We start from the raw sequence: 19,184 nt of genomic DNA on the forward strand, positions 1-19,184 counted from the left end.
AAATAATTATTATCCCTGTTGGATTAAAAGTAAAATATATGTGATGTCAACAGAGGACAGTAATACATACATATTATTTATTGTATTCATCTATGCTATTCTATACCATACTACCCTCTACTGGTAATATGTATTACTTTTATCACCAAAAGCTGAGTTAAAGGGAAACTCAATCAAAATTAAACTTTCATTATTCAGATAGAGCATGCCATTTTAAACAACTTTCCAATTTACTTCCATTAACTAAATGTGCACAGTGTTTTTATATTTAAACTTTTTGAGTCACCAGCTCCTACTGAGCATGTGCAAGAATAAGTGTGTATGCATTTGTGAATGGCTGATTGCTGTCACATGGTACGTATATGCATTTGTGATTGGCTGATGGCTGTCACATAGTACAGGGGGAGTGGGAAAACCTTACTTGTCCATCATGCTAGGGTGTGTAGCTGGACTTTATGTGCAGCAACAATCCACAGGGGTATATTTATTAATGTGCCAGCGGACATGATACGATGTAGCGTATCATGTCTGCTGCACATCGATAAATGCCAACAGTATACGCTGTCGGCATTTATCATTACAAGAACTGCTGGTGCAATGCCTTTCCCTGCAGATTCGCGGCCAACCGGCAGCTAGCAGGGGGTGTCAATCAACCCGATCGTATTTGATTAAGTTTATTTCTGTAGCCGCTTCAGAGCAGGCGGACGGATTATGGAGCAGTGGTCTTTAGAAGGTTCGCAGGAAACACGGGGCCTCAAGCCCCGTATGGAGCTTGATAAATTGACTCTTAAACTATTGTTTGTAAACTAAAGAAAAGTATAGCTTTATTTTTAGATTGGCCCGGTCATAAATGTTGACTATTTCTGATCCTGTTTCTTTTTTTTTTTTTTGCATTTCAGTGGTCAACATGATATTCTTAACAAGAATGTGGTGTAACTTCTCAAATGTCCATTCTGGGGCCACAACTAAACCAATATTTCTTCAGCAGGGATTAGATTTGGAGGAACGCAATTAAGACTGAAGTTCATACTGAGCCAACAGATTCATTACTGTATTAAAAATTTACATAAAAAAACTTGAAATAAAGCTATTTGTGTAAGAGCTATAGTTTGGGTTAAATATGGTTTCCATAAAGAAATATCTGCCTATGATTCACACAGAAATATGGATAGTTCATGGAAATAAATAGCACAAGTCAATAATATTTCATAGAGATTGGATTTATAGTGTTGAAAAAAGAGACAATAACCATTAACTTGTCTCACTACATCCATGTCCTATTAACCAACTTTCTGTACATAATAATTTTCTATATTACTAGTATCCTATGCTAATTAAAGGGACAGTCTAGTCAAAATTAAACTTTCATGATTCAGATAGGGCATGCAATTTTAAACAACTTTCCAATTTACCTCTATTATCTAATTTGCTCAATTCTTTAGATATCCTTTGTTGAAGAAATAGCAATGCACATGTGTGAGCCAATCACACAAGGCCTTTAAGTGCAGCAACCAATCAGCAGCTACTGAGCATATCTCAATATGCTTTTCAGCAAGTGATACCAAGGGAATGAAGCAAATTAGATAATAGAAGTAAATTAGAAAGTTGTTTAAAATGACATGCTCTTTCTAAATCACAAAATAAAAAAATTGGGTTTCATGTCCCTTTAAGTTCTATTTTTTTACTGATATTTTGTTTTATTAATGTTGTCACTTTCATGAGTGCCTCAAACCTTGGTATTGTTTAAAAACTTTGGAGTCTATTTCAATTAGTTAGTTAGAGAAGGTAGGTCTTCTAGAAGCAACCTCATTAACTCATTGTGATGGGCAGAGCTTAAAAAGAAAACAGCATCTGCACAACCACCACCCAGTTTCTTTTGGGCAAGAGAATAATAGGGACAGCACTTGAGCAGCCTATGCCCAGTGTGCAGCTGCAAACAGAGATTTCCACTCTACTTCTCAATTCCTTCAGGAGAGAAAGACTAAAGAGTTGTGGCAAGTGATCCTGGTGCTATTAGGGCAATATTATACATGTATGTGACCATGAATTTATATTATTTGAGGTGCCTCATTTATGTGGATTTCTATGACATCTGTAGTACAATGCACAATTTAAAGGGTTCTGTAAACTTCTATCGTCTTGCTCCTGAAAACCCACAAAATGTATCTAGTTAACAACTTGGGAAATTACCTCTCAGAATACAATACAAACGGCAAGGACATGTATTCAGAACTTCTAGGAAAAAATACATTATTTTATTTATTTATTTTAATTTAAAACAGATATCTGAACAATAATCACATTATTCTAATCCTGAAGCTAACCTTTTTCTTCGGATAAGAATGAAATCTGTATAGATCTCCTGTAGATTTGCTGTAATATATTCTCACAAGATTCACAGGTTTGGCTTCATGGCTGTTAACCAGATGGCAAACCTTGTTGCTTGAAATATGACACTATTTTTGTCAATTGCAGGTTGACCGTGTTATTTTTTTAGTGTGAAGCTGAACCTACAAACTGTTACCGGAAATTATACTGAATACATGGGCACCAAAATATTAGGGATTCTTTCACCATTAAGGAACACAATACAGATATATATATATACACAAATATAAAAATAATGGTAATATAATTGCTACTACTGCTTTTAGTATGATTCTATATAATATTCTAGTGCCAGAGTTAATTCTGTTATGAGTTACATCACATAGAGGCTATATCCTTTGAATAGCTGCATGTGTAAATTCACTTAGTACTAAGATATGGTCTTTATGAACAAGATATATTTCAGCGTGGCTGTACAATTTATTGCAAGAAATTATACCTGCAATTTGAGTATAGAAGAAATAGAATTTCTGAAACTAATGTAATTGGTGGAAATAATTTAGAAAATGTAATGGGTAATTATGAAAATCATTGTTTAACCCCTTAAGGACCGGGCATTTCAGTCTAAAACTTCCCCAAAAGACCAGAGCATTTTTAGCATTTTTGCCATCACTCCATTTAAACAGAAATAGAGCGTTGTTTTTTTATTTACCTATCAAAGCTATATATATATATATATATATATATATATATATATATATATATATATATATATATATATATATATATATATATTTATTTTTTTATTAGACAACTCAAAGTATTGATCTAGGCCCATTTTGGTATAGTTCATGACACCATTTCAATGCCAAATGTGATCAAAATCTTTAACTTTTTTTTACAAACTTTAGGTTTCTCACTGAAAAGTGTTACATACCGCTTGTGTTGCAATCATGGCACAAATTGTTGTAAAAGCTTCTCTGGGATCCCCATTGTTCAGAAATAGCAGACATCTATAACTTTACCATTGCTTTTTGGTAATTAGAAGTCTGCATAATTAGAAGTCTGCTAATTGCATCTGTGCACCACACTTGTATTATTCCCAGCAGTGAAGGGGATAATCAGGTAGCTTGTAAGGTTAATTTTTAGCTTTAGTGTAGAGATTACCCTCCCACCTGACACTTCCCACCCCCTGATCTCTACTTGATCTCTCCCAAACAGCTCTCTTCCCTCCCCCACCCCCCCACTTTTCACCCCCAACTATGTACTGGCAAACAGTCTGCCAGAATGCAGTCTCAAACTTTTTTTAATTTTTTTATTTTATTATTATTTTCAGTGTATGATTACACCCTTACCTTCCCACCTCCCTGATCCCTCCCAAAAAGCTCTCTACCCCCCCAACTAGTTTCCACAATCTTAGATACTGGCAGCTGTCTGCCAACACCCAGTTTTCTATGATTTTTCTTTCTAATTGAATAATAATTTAAAAAAGCAAACACATTTTTTCTGTTGTGTAGCTGCCCTCCTCATTTACCCCACATCCCCTCCTTGATCTTTTCCTCTATGTTCTATTCCCCCTCTCTACTCTAGGACTCTACCACCCTCTGTTCCCCTCCTTCCCCTTCCCTTCTGTTCTCTGCATTTATTTTTTCTGCAGTGTAGTGTTCCCAGTCATTCCAGCCCCCCTCCAGTGATTGGCCGCCACCAACCTCCCTCCTAACCCTCCCACACCACAAACGTTCTGCACCAGCGCTACCCGATGCAGAGTGTAATTCTGCAACTCTATTTCTGCTCTAACCCACTTGTAGCGAGATCGCAGCAGAGAGAGGCCTAGGACAGCAGCATCGTACAGGGTAGGGTGCTGGTCCTTAAGGGCTTAACAACCAGCACCATACAGTGAGAAGTTATCACTTTAGAACGTCATGTTAAAGAAAATATCACACGGACAGGTCTTAGGGTACTAAAAGTCCTTATTTTTTACATAAAAATTTTGAATTCATGAGCAGGCGGAATTTAATATTAGAGGAATGCACAATAATTATTATATCTTTAATAATAGCACAAAGAGAAAAAGCACTAATAACTATTGATGAGGAAATTAATATACTAGAACAACAATTAAGCACACACACTGAAACCGTGGATATAAGGAAAAGAGAAAATGTATTTATAAGGAATTAGAAGAATTTAATGCTGAAGTAAAATAAATTAAAATAAAGAAATATAAGAGAGACCAACAGCAATATCTTGAAAGAAAGAATGAAATTACTTGAAAACCAAAAAAACTACTCAAACCAATTGACCTAATTTTAATGAAAAATGGAGTAGCAATAGAAATAAAAATAGAAATAAGAATGAAGAAAAGAAAAAGTTAACCCAGAAGGAAAATCAAAGAGTCTTTAGAGAAAATAGAACAAAGGGGTACACTTCCCAAAATGGGTTTCAGAAGAAAAGAACAAAAGGGGTTGATTTGAGGGAATAATTAAACAAGATGAATTACCAAAAAAGATATCAACATTCTAATTAAACTGATAGATTTTAAGTCCTGTCTAGTGAAAGTGAGAAAGAGGAGGGGTTTTTTAGAATCAGAGAAAAGGAAAATAAGCAAAAACAAAGGAAACCTTTTTAGTAAAATAAAAAAAGGTATCAAAACCTAAATTATTAGGAACTAATGATCATTTTATTGATCTGGGTAAAGGTGAAGAAAGAGATGGAATTTTTAACTTGTCAAGTACATCAATTACTGGAGGCACACACTGGCACAGATTCTTTAAAAAGGTTTGAAATTCACTCCCAGTAGTAATCATTTGAATATATTTGATACTTATAACAATCTAATTCATTTAATGAGAAATTTAAGTTTGAAGAAATATTTTTTAAATAATACTGTATCTAGAAGTATGACAAGAAATTATTCCTTTAGATATATTGAATTTAAAAACAAGACCACGTTTTATCCTACACATACAAGAACTGCCCCAATAGAAATATTTTTGGAATCACTTCAAAGTGAAGTGAATAAACTAGAAAAAAGTTGCCATAGTAATTTAATGATAAATGTGGAGGAACTGTAATTATGGATAAAGCAACATATACTGAGGAATGTGAAAGACAGCCTAATGATGCTCAAATATATGATAAAATTCACACTAACACTATGGGGAATATAAAAAGAGATTAAGACATTTTTTAATAAAGGATACGCAATGGGTCATAGAAATAAAAAATAATTCGAATTTATAAATATAAAAAATCCAAAAGTTTCAACCTTGTATTTTCTTCCAAAAGTCCATAAAAACAAGTAAAATCCACCTGGAGGCCCATTCCATCAAGAATATGGTTGAAAAGCAATTTATCAAATTATATCGACAGATTTATACAACCCTATGTGGTAGCAACAAAAGCATATCTGAAGGATACCACAGGCATTATATGTAAATTAAAGCAAATTAAGTGGGAAGAAGGATGATATTTAGTTATCACGTATGTAACATCCCTATACACCATAATAAATCATTAAAAAGTGATGGAAGCTATCAAATACACATTAAACAAAGATAGGGATTTATTGCAAAAAAAAACAGATTAAATAAATAATAGAAGGGATAGGGTTAATATTGGAAAAAAATTTTTTTCCAATATGACTTTTATTTACAAAAAAGTGGTACAGCAATGGGCACCAGGTTTACGCCAAGTTATGTGAAGCTTTTTATGGCAATGTGGAACCACTTTGTATATTATTTGAAGGACTAGTCGCAGAATCTGGTAACCCATTACGAGTTTATTGATGACGTTTTTTTATGGAATGGTCCTAGATGTATGAATTGCTTAAATGACAATGATTGGGATTTTCAATTAACCTGGAAAGTGGACAAAATAGTATATATTATTTGGATTTAGAAATATCCATAGAGGATAATGTAATTAAAACTAAAACTCCTATTCATATATATATATATATATATATATATATATATATATATATATATATATATATAAAGTAAAACAGCTGCTATCATAGTAGATGGCTAGAAAATATTCCAAAGGGACAGTCTATTGGATAAGGAGAAATTGCACAGAAATTAGTAATTGTAGAGAACAAGTAACAAGTTCATAGAGAAAAAATATGAAGAGCGTATATTAGATAAAGTTATATAAGAGGTAGGATTGATTTATAGGAATTCACATTTGAAATATAAAAATAAGGGTGAAAAAGAGGAAGATGAAACATTTGGTACGATTATTTTGGATTACAGTACAGAAGGTTTTCAAGTAAAAGAAAATAATTGAAAGAAATTGGGTTATATAAAAAAGGGACCCAATATTAGATGAGATTTTTTGAAAAAAGGCCGAAAATCTTCTCTGGTAAAGCACCTAACCTTAAAGACATCTTAACAAATAAATATATTAAGGATAAAATAAATAGGGAATTATACTAAATTAAACATTTAGGGCTAGGTTATAAGTAGAGCAAAAAATATTGCTTTTGTGAAAGCAATATTTGTGCTGCACTCACTAATACCAGTGCATACAAATGTGCGCTGGTATTACAAGTTAGCTGCAATGCAAACATGACCTTGTGTTCCCATTGCATGTAAGCATTGCATTAATAAGAGTGCACTTCCATAGGCTCCAATGGGAGTCTCGTTCTCATGAGCAAGGAGTCCACGTCTGGTTTCCCCTTTTTCCCATAGGGAGACTAAATACACACAGAGGGCAACCAGACGTGGACTCCTTGCTCAGTGTGCTTAGAGGAATATGGCTACACCTCACTGACGAGGCCCAATGAAGGCCGAAACGATCATCGGGGGTTGCTGTGTTCCTTGTTCAGAGAGGAATTGCCTGGTATTTCGACGCTGGACTGACCGTAATAGGCGGGATCAGACTGATATACTACAGGAAAGTTCCACTCTGTGAAAAGCATTACTGGGCTAAAAAGTTGCACCCAGGTGGTAAATCGCCATAGAACAGGCTAACAATGGTATTGAGCCAGTTGTTCGTTCCTGTGAGTGCACTTCTCTCTGTATGTATTTAGTCTCCTTATGGGGGAAAAAAGGGCAACCAGACGTGGACTCCTTGCTCAGTGTGCTTAGAGGAATATGGCTACACCTCACTGACGAGGCCCAATGAAGGCCGAAACGATCGTCTGGGGTTGCTGTGTTCCATGTTCAGAGAGGAATTGCCTGGTATTTCGGTGCTGGACTGACCGTAATAGGCAGGATCCGACTGATATACTACAGGAAAGTTCCACTATGTGAAAAGCATTACTGGGCTAAAAAGTTGCACCCAGGTGGTAAATCGCCATAGAACAGGCTAGCAATGGTATTGAGCCTGTTGTTCGTTCCTGTGAGTTCCCTTCTCTCTGTATGTATTTAGTCTCCCTATGGGGAAAAAGGGGCAACCAGACGTGGACTCCTTGCTCAGTGTGCTTAGAGGAATATGGCTACACCTCACTGACGAGGCCCAATGAAGGCCGAAATGATCGTCTGGGGTTGCTGTGTTCCTTGTTCAGAGAGGAATTGCCTGGTATTTTGGCGCTGGACTGACCATAATAGGCGGGATCAGACTGATATACTACAGGAAAGTTCCACTCTGTGAAAAGCATTACTGGGCTAAAAAGTTGCACCCAGGTGGTAAATCGCCATAGAACAGGCTAACAATGGTATTGAGCCTGTTGTTCGTTCCTGTGAGTGCACTTCTCTCTGTACGTGCATATATATATATATATATATATATATATATATAATTAAAGAAGAGCGCTTTAACCTCCAATGTAATTCCTCTCTTAATGTGTGTTGGTCTTAGTGTATTATATAGTTAAAAAAATCATGAGTAAAACTTAATACTATATACTGAATGGCCAGTTGTTGGATACAGCACTATTAATTTCAAGCTATGAATATTGTATGTATAGAGGTGGTCATGCTGCTAGAGTATTGATACAGTGTACCCATTTCACTGTTGAAAATTCAAATAAAAAGAGAAAATCAATAATATAAAATAAGCGCACTGACACAGTGTATCTATAAAAAAGGGGGGGGGTGAGCGTAGATAAAGCTGATCTAAGCTTCTGTACTGGAAATGAAAGTCGCTTGAATCACGATTTCCATCTGGGCAAATCAGCACTAGTGAAAAGCTATCTGCTTACCAGATTTAACCTAAATCTTATGAGGTAAGGTGTCAACTCTGTAAAGGTGATGGAAGGGCCTCTTCTGTCCTCTATATTACTTTCCGGGACTTGAGTAATACCTCTACCTTGGGTGGAGCTGTACACTGCCTGTTTATATACTGGGTTTTAGAGTAGGGTTGGTTGTGTGGGTGGTGGGTTTTAATGTTGGGGGGGGGATTTGTACTTTTTTTACAGGTAAAAGAGCTGATTACTTTGGGGCAATGCCCTACAAAGGCCCTTTTAAGGGCTATTTGTAATTTAGTGTAGGGTAGGGCTTTTTTATTTTAGGGGGGGGGCTTTTTTATTTTGTTAGGGGGATTAGATTAGGTGTAATTAGTTTTAAAATCTTGTAATTTGTTTATTATTTTCTGTAATTTAGTGTTTTGGTTTTTTTTGTACTTTAGATAATTTTATTTAATTTTATTTAATAGTATTTAATTTAGGGAATTAATTTAATTATAGTGTAATGTTAGGTGTAATTGTAACTTAGGTTAGGTTTTATTTTACAGGTAAATTTGTATTTATTTTAGCTAAGTAGTTATTAAATAGTTAATAACTATTTAGTAACTAGTCTACCTAGTTAACTTGCCTGTAAAATCAAAATAAACCCTAAGATAGCTACAATGTAACTATTAGTTATATTGTAGCTATCTTAGGGTTTATTTTATAGGTAAGTATTTAGTTTTTAAATAGGAATTATTTAGTTAATGATAGGAATATTTATTTAGATTTATTTAAATTATATTTGTTAGGGGGTGTTAGGGTTACGGTTAGACTTAGGTTTAGGGGTTAATAAATTGAATATAGTGGCGGCGACGTTGGGGGCAGCAGATTATTGGTTAATAAATGTAGGTAGGTGGCGGTGATGTAGGGGGGCAGATTAGGGGTTAATAAGTATAATGTAGGTGGTGGCGATGTATGGGGGGAAGATTAGGGGTTAATAACTTTATGTAGGTTGCGGCGGTGTCGGGCGGCAGATTAGGGGTTAATAAGTATAATGTAGGTGGCGGCGCTGTAGGGAGCAGCAGATTAGGGGTCAATAAGTATAATGTAGGTGGCGGCGGTGTAGGGGGCGGCAGATTAGGGGTTATTAAGTATAATATAGGTGGCGGCGGTGTAGGGGGAGGCAGATTAGGGGTTATTAAGTATAATGTAGGTAGCGGCAGAGTGGGGGGGGGAGATTAGGGGTGTTTAGACTCGGGGTACATGTTAGGGTGTTAGGTGTAAACGTTAGCATAGGAATCAATGGGATATCGGGCAGCAGCGAACATAAGCTTTCGCTGATTTCAGACTCCCATTGATTCCTATGGCATCCGCCGCCTCCAGGGCAGTGGATTGAAAACCAGGTACACTGGGCCGGAATAGTGGCGAGCGTACCTGGTAGAAATTTGTTAACTAGCAAAAGTAGTCAGATTGTGCCGAATTTGCATTCGGAACATCTGTAATGACGTAAGCATCAATCTGTGTCGGACTGAGTCCGGCAGATCGTATGTTACGTCACAAAATTCTACTTTTGCCGGTCTGTAGGCTTTGATAACTAAGGGGAATCAGGCTCGCCACAAATACGCTGCGCAATTCCAGCACATTTGCGGTTGACGGCTTGATAAGTAGATGCCATAGTATCAGTTGAAAGCTGCCAAATCTAAATTGGCGTTGAGACCCGCTGGATACAAAGTTTTTAATTTGTATATCCAGTAGGTCTCCCGCTGTCTCAGTTTAGTTAACCTATTATAATCTGAAGATCTTGGGACATAATCTATCGGAAAATATTTAAAGATGTGTGGATTACCATTGTGTTTGATTAAACAGTGGTTAGGTATACTATGTTTAATCTTGGTTTTCTTACAATTTTTGCAATTGCGGTGATGTTTACTCCATCTGATCCTGACTTTTCTAGAGGTGCGGCCTACATATTGTAGGCCACATATACACTCCATGAGATAAACTACGAAAAATGATTCACAATTGAAAAAACCTGGGATTTTGAAAGATTCCCCTGTAACTGTTGATTTAAAGGTTTTTAAAACTGAAAGTTTGCAAGAGCCACATCTTGCTTTTCCACATTTGTAGATGCCAAATAAATCAAAAATTCCCTTTCTTTTGTTTGTAAAATTTTGTTCTTTACTAGTTTGAAGGACATGTTTGACTCTTTTACTGGGAGCAAGTTTGTTTCTCAAAGTAGGCGCTCTCCTGTATATAATTTTCGGTTTATTGTTAACTATATTTTTTAGGATAGGGTATCTCTGTATCACATGCCAGTGTTTGTTAAGTATATGTTGTATTTTATAAAAGTCAGAGTTATATTGTGTTATGAACAAAGGTTCTCTAGTTTTGAAACCAGATTCCAGCTTGGTGATTTGTTCTTTTTTTGTTTTAGTCATTTGTATAATATTAGTTCTATCTAAATTTCTTGCTCTGTTCAGGGCCTGATCTAGTAAGGTGGGGGGATAACCCTTTTCTATAAATCTATCATATAGAATTCTGCTTTGTTCTATAAATATGTCTAAATCTGTGCAATTTTGTCTTATTCTTCTAAACTGGCTGTATGGAATATTATGAAGCCAACCTTTGTGATGATTGTTGTTGTAGTTTAAAAAACTGTTACTGTCGACCTCTTTGAAGTATATTTTAGATGTTATAGTATTGTTAGGTCCCAAACTCAATACGAGATCTAGGTATTCTATATTTATTGTTTGTATGTTCGCTGTGAAACTCAGACCCATATCGTTAAGATTAAGATGGTTAGTGAAAAATTCCGCTGATGACCTGTCCCCCTCCCATAAAAAGATCAATTCAACAATATAACGGCCATAAAAGAAAAGGTTCGCCCCAAAATATATAAATATATTCACCTCACAAGAGGAAAAGAAAAAGAAAAAGAAAAAGAAAAAAATTTTTTCACAAGAAATGTATTTATTTTTTACAGCTGTGAGTGTTGAGCACTGGGACAGTAGCTTTTTTCATTACCCATCACGTGATATTCACAGAACATTTTGTGTGTGTGATATTATTAGGATTGTCATAAACATTAAGTTCTATACATCTAGTATTACTAACATTTGGCTAGATTACGAGTTTTTCGTTATGAGGGGTGCGGTGCTAACTTGCACGTTATTGTCACCGCTCATTTCCCTACAGTGCTGGTATTACAGGTTTTCATAAACCCGGCGTTATTAGGCAAGAAGTGAGCGTAGAGCGAAATTGAGCTCCATACCGCACTCCAATACCAGCGCTGCTTAAGTCAGCAGTGAGCTGGTTTTACATGCTCGTGCACGATTTCCCCATAGACATCAATGGGGAGAGCCGGCTGAAAAAAAGCCTAACACCTGCAATAAAGCAGCGTAAAGCTCCGTAACGCAGCCCCATTGATTCCTATAGGGAAACTAAATTTATGTTTACACCCTAACTTGAACACGAGTCTAAACACCCCTAATCTTACACTTATTAACCCCTAATCTGCCACCCCCAACATCACTGACACCTACATTATACTTATTAACCCCTAATCTGCTGCCCCCAACATCACCGCCACCTACATTATACTTATTAACCCCTAATCTGCTGCCCCCAACATCGCTGACACCTACATTATACTTATTAACCCCTAATCTCCAGCCCCCAATGTCGCCGCAACCTACCTACACTTATTAACCCCTAATCTGCCGCTCCGGGCACTATAATAAACATATTAACCCCTAAACCGCCGTACTCCCGCCTCGCAAACACTAGTTAAATATTATTAACCCCTATTCTGCCGCCCCTAACATCGCAGCCACCTACCTACATTTATTAACCCCTAATCTGCCGCCTTCAACGTCGCCGCCACTATACTAAATTTATTAACCCCTAAACCTAAGTCTAACCCTAACCCTAACACCCCCTAACTTAAATATAATTAAAATAAATCTAAATAAAAATTGCTATCTTTACCTAAATAATTCCTATTTAAAACTAAATACTTACCTGTAAAATAAACCCTACGCTTGCTACAATATAATAATAGTTACATTGTAGCTAGCTTAGGGTTTATTTTTATTTTACAGGCAAGTTTGTATTTATTTTAACTAGGTAGAATAGTTACTAAATAGTTATTAACTATTTACTAACTACCTAGTTAAAATAAATACAAATTTACCTGTAAAATAAAACCTAACCTGTCTTACACTAACACCTAACATTACACTACAGTTAAATACATTAAATTAATTAAATACAATTACCTAAAATACAAAAAAAAACACTAAATTGCACAAAATAAAAAACAAATTATCAGATATTTAAACTAATCACACCTAATCTAATAGCCCTATCAAAATAAAAAAAGCCCCCCCAAAATAAAAAAACCCTAGCCTAAACTAAACTACCAATAGCCCTTAAAAGGGCCTTTTGTGTGGCATTGCCGCAAAGAAATCAGCTCTTTTACATGTAAAAAAAAAAATACAAACAACTCCCGCAACAGTAAAACCCACCACCCACACAACCAACCCCCCAAATAAAATCCTACCTAAAAAAACCTAAGCTCCCCATTGCCCGGAAAAGGGCATTTGGATGGGCATTGCCCTTAAAAGGGCATTTAGCTCTATTGCTGCCCAAACCCTAATCTAAAACTAAAACCCACCCAATAAACCCTTAAAAAAACCTAACACTAACCCCCGAAGTCCTATACCCCTTATTCCTATCAATACGCCCAAACACAACAACACAACAGCAGACCACATCTTTCAAACCACCAGGAACCAATTTGGAGACCACATCAGAATATGAGATACCATCCAAACAATAACAGTTACAAACAACAAACCTACCAACTCCATGACAACCCTACACACAGCCCCATTTCTTTTCAACATCACACTACACCATTATCTAACCATAATTCCCATCAAGAAAAAAATACACCACAAACAAAATTACGAACATTTTGAACACCACAATAGATTCAGTCCTCTATCAACAGATCCCAAAGTTTCCATCACGGAACAGGAAATCCCTAGCACAAGCTATACTCCCCTTTTTTTAGGGGTAGGAACGAATACGAGGACCGAGGGACCTCACATAAGATCAGGGAAAAGACCACACCTCTTAGAAAACAAGGTTCTAGAGTCAAATCCATTGCCTCCAAGAAAGAGAAACTATCCAGATTAGACCAAGGTATTTTCAATCTCCATATGCATTATCCATTTCAGAAAAAAGAGTTCTAAAACAAGGTCTATCGTTTTGTCCTCACAATCCTCCAAAAATGTTTGATATCTTTGTAGACCTTAACAATTTCACTCATAAATTATCATTGCAGAAGTACTTAAAGCTTAAAAACTTAAAGCTAATAAATTGGAAATCTTGGAATAACAATTGATATTGACTGACTCGATATCAGCAGACAAACATACAACTTGCTTGGTATCTGATATTGATAATTTAGCCAGTCATCTCTTTGATAGATTCATACATACTACAGTTAGGAACAAATCCAATTTCAATCCCTCGAACACAGCAAATGAATATATAGAATTATATCAGAATATGGTTTTAGAAGATTTTGACAAAATGTTTAAATCTCAAGTCCGAAAAAAAAGTTATTCGTATATCAACCATCAGAAAGTTATAGTCGGTTTATAAAATAATCCCATCATTATCATTCGGGACGCCAATAAAGGTGGGGGAATAATTATTCAAAACATTAAAGATTATATCAGAGAAGCAGATAGGATTTTGGCTGATGAAAACTACTATAAGATCTTACCCAAAGACCCGACAATGATATTTCTACACACATATTCTGAACTTATGGAAAAAGGAGTCTCCTTGGGTATCTTAAATAAAAATGAAAAGGATTTTTTAAAAATCTGCAATCCAAGTATAGCACACTACTATCACTTACCAAAGGTACATAAGGACAAACAAAATCCCCCTGGATGCCCCATTATTGCCGGAATAGGCAATCTTACAATTTATCATACTACATAGATCAATTTTTGAAGAAATTTGTGATGACCCTCCCTTCGTACATCAAAGATAGTACACATCCATTACAACTAATCAGTAATATATCTATCACAAATAGAAATTTATTATGGATTACATGTGATGTCAGTTCACTGTACTCCAACATCACACACCATTTGGGAGTATCAGCAGTCTCGCATTTTCTTTGAACAAGACATATATTTACCTAGTTTACAATGGTCATTTATCTTAGAAAGCATTATCTATATCCTTTAACACAACTATTTCATCCATCAAGACCGTTATTACTTACAAACAAAGGGTATGGCCATGGGGACCAGGTTTGCCCCCAGCTTCGCCAACTTATTTATGGGTCTCTTCGAAGAGAGATACATATACTTGGCTGAGTTTGGGGCGAACCTGGTCTTCTTTGGCCGTTATATTGATGACTTGATCTTTTTATGGGAGGGGGACAGGTCATCAGCGGAATTTTTCACTAACCATCTTAATCTTAACGATATGGGTCTGAGTTTCACAGCGAACATACAAACAATGAATATAGAATACCTAGATCTCATATTGAGTTTGGGACCTAACAATACTATAACATCTAAAACATACTTCAAAGAGGTTGACAGTAACAGTTTTTTAAACTACAACAGCAATCATCACAAAGGTTGGATTCATAATACTTCATACAGCCAGGTTAGAAGAATAAGACAAAATTGCACAGATTTGGACATATTTTTAGAACAAAGCAGAATTCTATATGATAGATTTATAGACAAGGGTTATCCCCCCACCTTACTAGATCAGGCCCTGAACAGAGCAAGAAATTTAGATAGAACTAATATTATACAAACGACTAAAACAAAAAAAGAACAAATTACCAAGCTGGAATCTGGTTTCAAAACTAGAGAACGTTTGTTCATAACAAAATATAATTCTGACTTTTATAAAATACAACATATACTTAACAAACACTGGCATGTGATACAGAGATACCCTATCCTAAAAAATTTAGGCCTAGATTTAGAGTTGAGCGGTAGCCGTGAAAACCAGCGTTAGAGGCTCCTAACGCTGGTTTTTACCGCCCTCTGGTATTTGGAGTCAGTCAGGAAAGGGTCTAACGCTCACTTTGCAGCCACGAATTTTCCATACCGCAGATCCCCCTACGCCATTTGTGTATCCTATCTTTTCAATGGGATCTTTCTAACGCCGGTATTTAGAGTCATGGCTGAAGTGAGCGTTAGAAATCTAACGACAAAACTCCAGCTGCACAAAAAAGTCAGTAGTTAAGAGCTTTCTGGGCTAATGCCGGTTCATAAAGCTCTTAACTACTGTGCTCTAAAGTACACTAACACCCATAAACTACCTATGTACCCCTAAACCGAGGTCCCCCCACATCGCCGCCACTCGATTAAATTTTTTTAACCCCTAATCTGCTGACCGCCACCTACGTTATACTTATGTACCCCTAATCTGCTGCCCCTAACACCGCCGACCCCTATATTATATTTATTAACCCCTAACCTGCCCCCCACAACGTTGCCGCCAGCTAACTACAATAATAAACCCCTACTCTGCCGCTCCGTAAACCGCCGCTACCTACATTATCCCTATGTACCCCTAATCTGCTGCCCCTAACACCGCCGACCCCTATATTATATTTATTAACCCCTAATCTGCCCCCCTCAACGTCGCCTCCACCTGCCTACACTTAATAACCCCTAATCTGCCGAGCGGACCGTACCGCTACTATAATAAAGTTATTAACCCCTAATCCGCCTCACTCCCGCCTCAATAACCCTATAATAAATAGTATTAACCCCTAATCTGCCCTCCCTAACATCGCCGACACCTAACTTCAATTATTAACCCCTAATCTGCCGACCGAATCTCGCCGCTACTGTAATAAATGGATTAACCCCTAAAGCTAAGTCTAACCCTAACACTAACACCCCCCTAAATTAAATATAATTTAAATCTAACAAAATAAATTAACTCTTATTAAATAAATTATTCCTATTTAAAGCTAAATACTTACCTGTAAAATAAACCCTAATATAGCTACCATATAAATTATAATTATATTGTAGCTATTTTAGGATTTATATTTATTTTACAGGTAACTTTGTATTTATTTTAACCAGGTACAATAGCTATTAAATAGTTAAGAACTATTTAATAGCTAAAATAGTTAAAATAATTACAAAATTACCTGTAAAATAAATCCTAACCTAAGTTACAATTAAACCTAACACTACACGATCAATAAATTAATTAAATACAATATCTACAAATAAATACAATGAAATAAACTAACTAAAGTACAAAAAATAAAAAAGAACTAAGTTACAAAAAATAAAAAAATATTTACAAACATTAGAAAAATATTACAACAATTTTAAACTAATTACACCTACTCTAAGCCCCCTAATAAAATAACAAAGACCCCCAAAATAAAAAAAATGCCCTACCCTATTCTAAATTAAAAAAGTTCAAAGCTCTTTTACCTTACCAGCCCTGAACAGGGCCCTTTGCGGGGCATGCCCCAAAGAATTCAGCTCTTTTGCCTGTAAAAAAAACACATACAATACCCCCCCCAACATTACAACCCACCACCCACATACCCCTAATCTAACCCAAACCCCCCTTAAATAAACCTAACACTAAGCCCCTGAAGATCTTCCTACCTTATCTTCACCTCGCCGGGTATCACACCGATCCGTCCTGGCTCCGATGTCTTGATCCAAGCCCAAGCGGGGGGCTGAAGATGTCCGTGATCCGGCTGAAGTCTTCATCCAAGCGGGAGCTGAAGAGGTCCATGATCCAGCTGAAGTCTTCTATCAAGAGGCATCTTCAATCTTCTTTCTTCCGGATCCATGTTCATCCCGCCGACGCGGAACATCCATCTTCACCGACGACTTCCCGATGAATGACGGTTCCTTTAAGGGACGTCATCCAAGATGGCGTCCCTCGAATTCCGATTGGCTGATAGGATTCTATCAGCCAATCGGAATTAAGGTAGGAAAATTCTGATTGGCTGATGGAATCAGCCAATCAGAATCAAGTTCAATCCGATTGGCTGATCCGATCAGCCAATCAGATTGAGCTCGCATTCTATTGGCTGATCGGAACAGCCAATAGAATGCGAGCTCAATCTGATTGGCTGATTGGATCAGCCAATCGGATTGAACTTGATTCTGATTGGCTGATTCCATCAGCCAATCAGAATTTTCCTACCTTAATTCCGATTGGCTGATAGAATCCTATCAGCCAATCGGAATTCGAGGGACACCATCTTGGATGACGTCCCTTAAAGGAACCGTCATTAGTCGGGAAGTCGTCGGGAAGATTTGATGTTCCGCATTGGCGGGATGAACATGGATCCGGAAGAAAGAAGATTGAAGATGCCGCTTGATAGAAGACTTCAGCCGGATCATGGACCTCTTCAGCTCCCACTTGGATGAAGACTTCAGCCAGATCATGGAAATCTTCAGCCCCCCGCTTGGGCTTGGATCAAGAAATCGGAGCCAGGACGGATCAGTGTGATACCCGGCGAGGTGAAGATAAGGTATGAAGATCTTCAGGGGCTTAGTGTTAGGTTTATTTAAGGGGGATTTGGGTTAGATTAGGGGTATGTGGGTGGTGGGTTGTAATGTTGGGGGGGGGTATTGTATGTGGGTTTTTTTTACAGGCAAAAGAGCTGAATTCTTTGGGGCATGCCCCGCAAAGGGCCCTGTTCAGGGCTGGTAAGGTAAAAGAGCTTTGAACTTTTTTAATTTAGAATAGGGTAGGGCATTTTTTTATTTTGGGGGTCTTTGTTATTTTATTAGGGGGCTTAGAGTAGGTGTAATTAGTTTAAAATTGTTGTAATATTTTTCTAATGTTTGTAAATATTTTTTTATTTTTTGTAACTTAGTTCTTTTTTATTTTTTGTACTTTAGTTAGTTTATTTCATTGTATTTATTTGTAGATATTGTATTTAATTAATTTATTGATAGTGTAGTGTTAGGTTTAATTGTAGATAATTGTAGGTATTTTATTTAATTAATTTATTGATCGTATAGTGTTAGGTTTAATTGTAACTTAGGTTAGGATTTATTTTACAGGTAATTTTGTAATTATTTTAACTATTTTAGCTATTAAATAGTTCTTAACTATTTAATAGCTATTGTACCTGGTTAAAATAAATACAAAGTTACCTGTAAAATAAATATAAATCCTAAAATAGCTACAATATAATTATAATTTATATTGTAGCTATATTAGGGTTTATTTTACAGGTAAATATTTAGCTTTAAATAGGAATAATTTATTTAATAAGAGTTAATTTATTTCGTTAGATTTAAATTATATTTAATTTAGGGGGGTGTTAGTGTTAGGGTTAGACTTAGCTTTAGGGGTTAATCCATTTATTACAGTAGCGGCGAGATTCGTTCGGCAGATTAGGGGTTAATAATTGAAGTTAGGTGTCGGCGATGATAGGGAGGGCAGATTAGGGGTTAATACTATTTATTATAGGGTTATTGAGGCGGGAGTGAGGCGGATTAGGGGTTAATAACTTTATTATAGTAGCGGTGCGGTCCGCTCGGCAGATTAGGGGTTAATAAGTGTAGGCAGGTGGAGGCGACGTTGAGGGGGGCAGATTAGGGGTTAATAAATATAATATAGGGGTCGGCGGTGTTAGGGGCAGCAGATTAGGGGTACATAGGGATAATGTAAGTAGCGGTGATTTACG

The sequence above is a fragment of the Bombina bombina genome, chromosome 2 (assembly GCF_027579735.1).
Source record: "Bombina bombina isolate aBomBom1 chromosome 2, aBomBom1.pri, whole genome shotgun sequence".
Classification (NCBI taxonomy): Eukaryota; Metazoa; Chordata; class Amphibia; order Anura; family Bombinatoridae; genus Bombina; species Bombina bombina.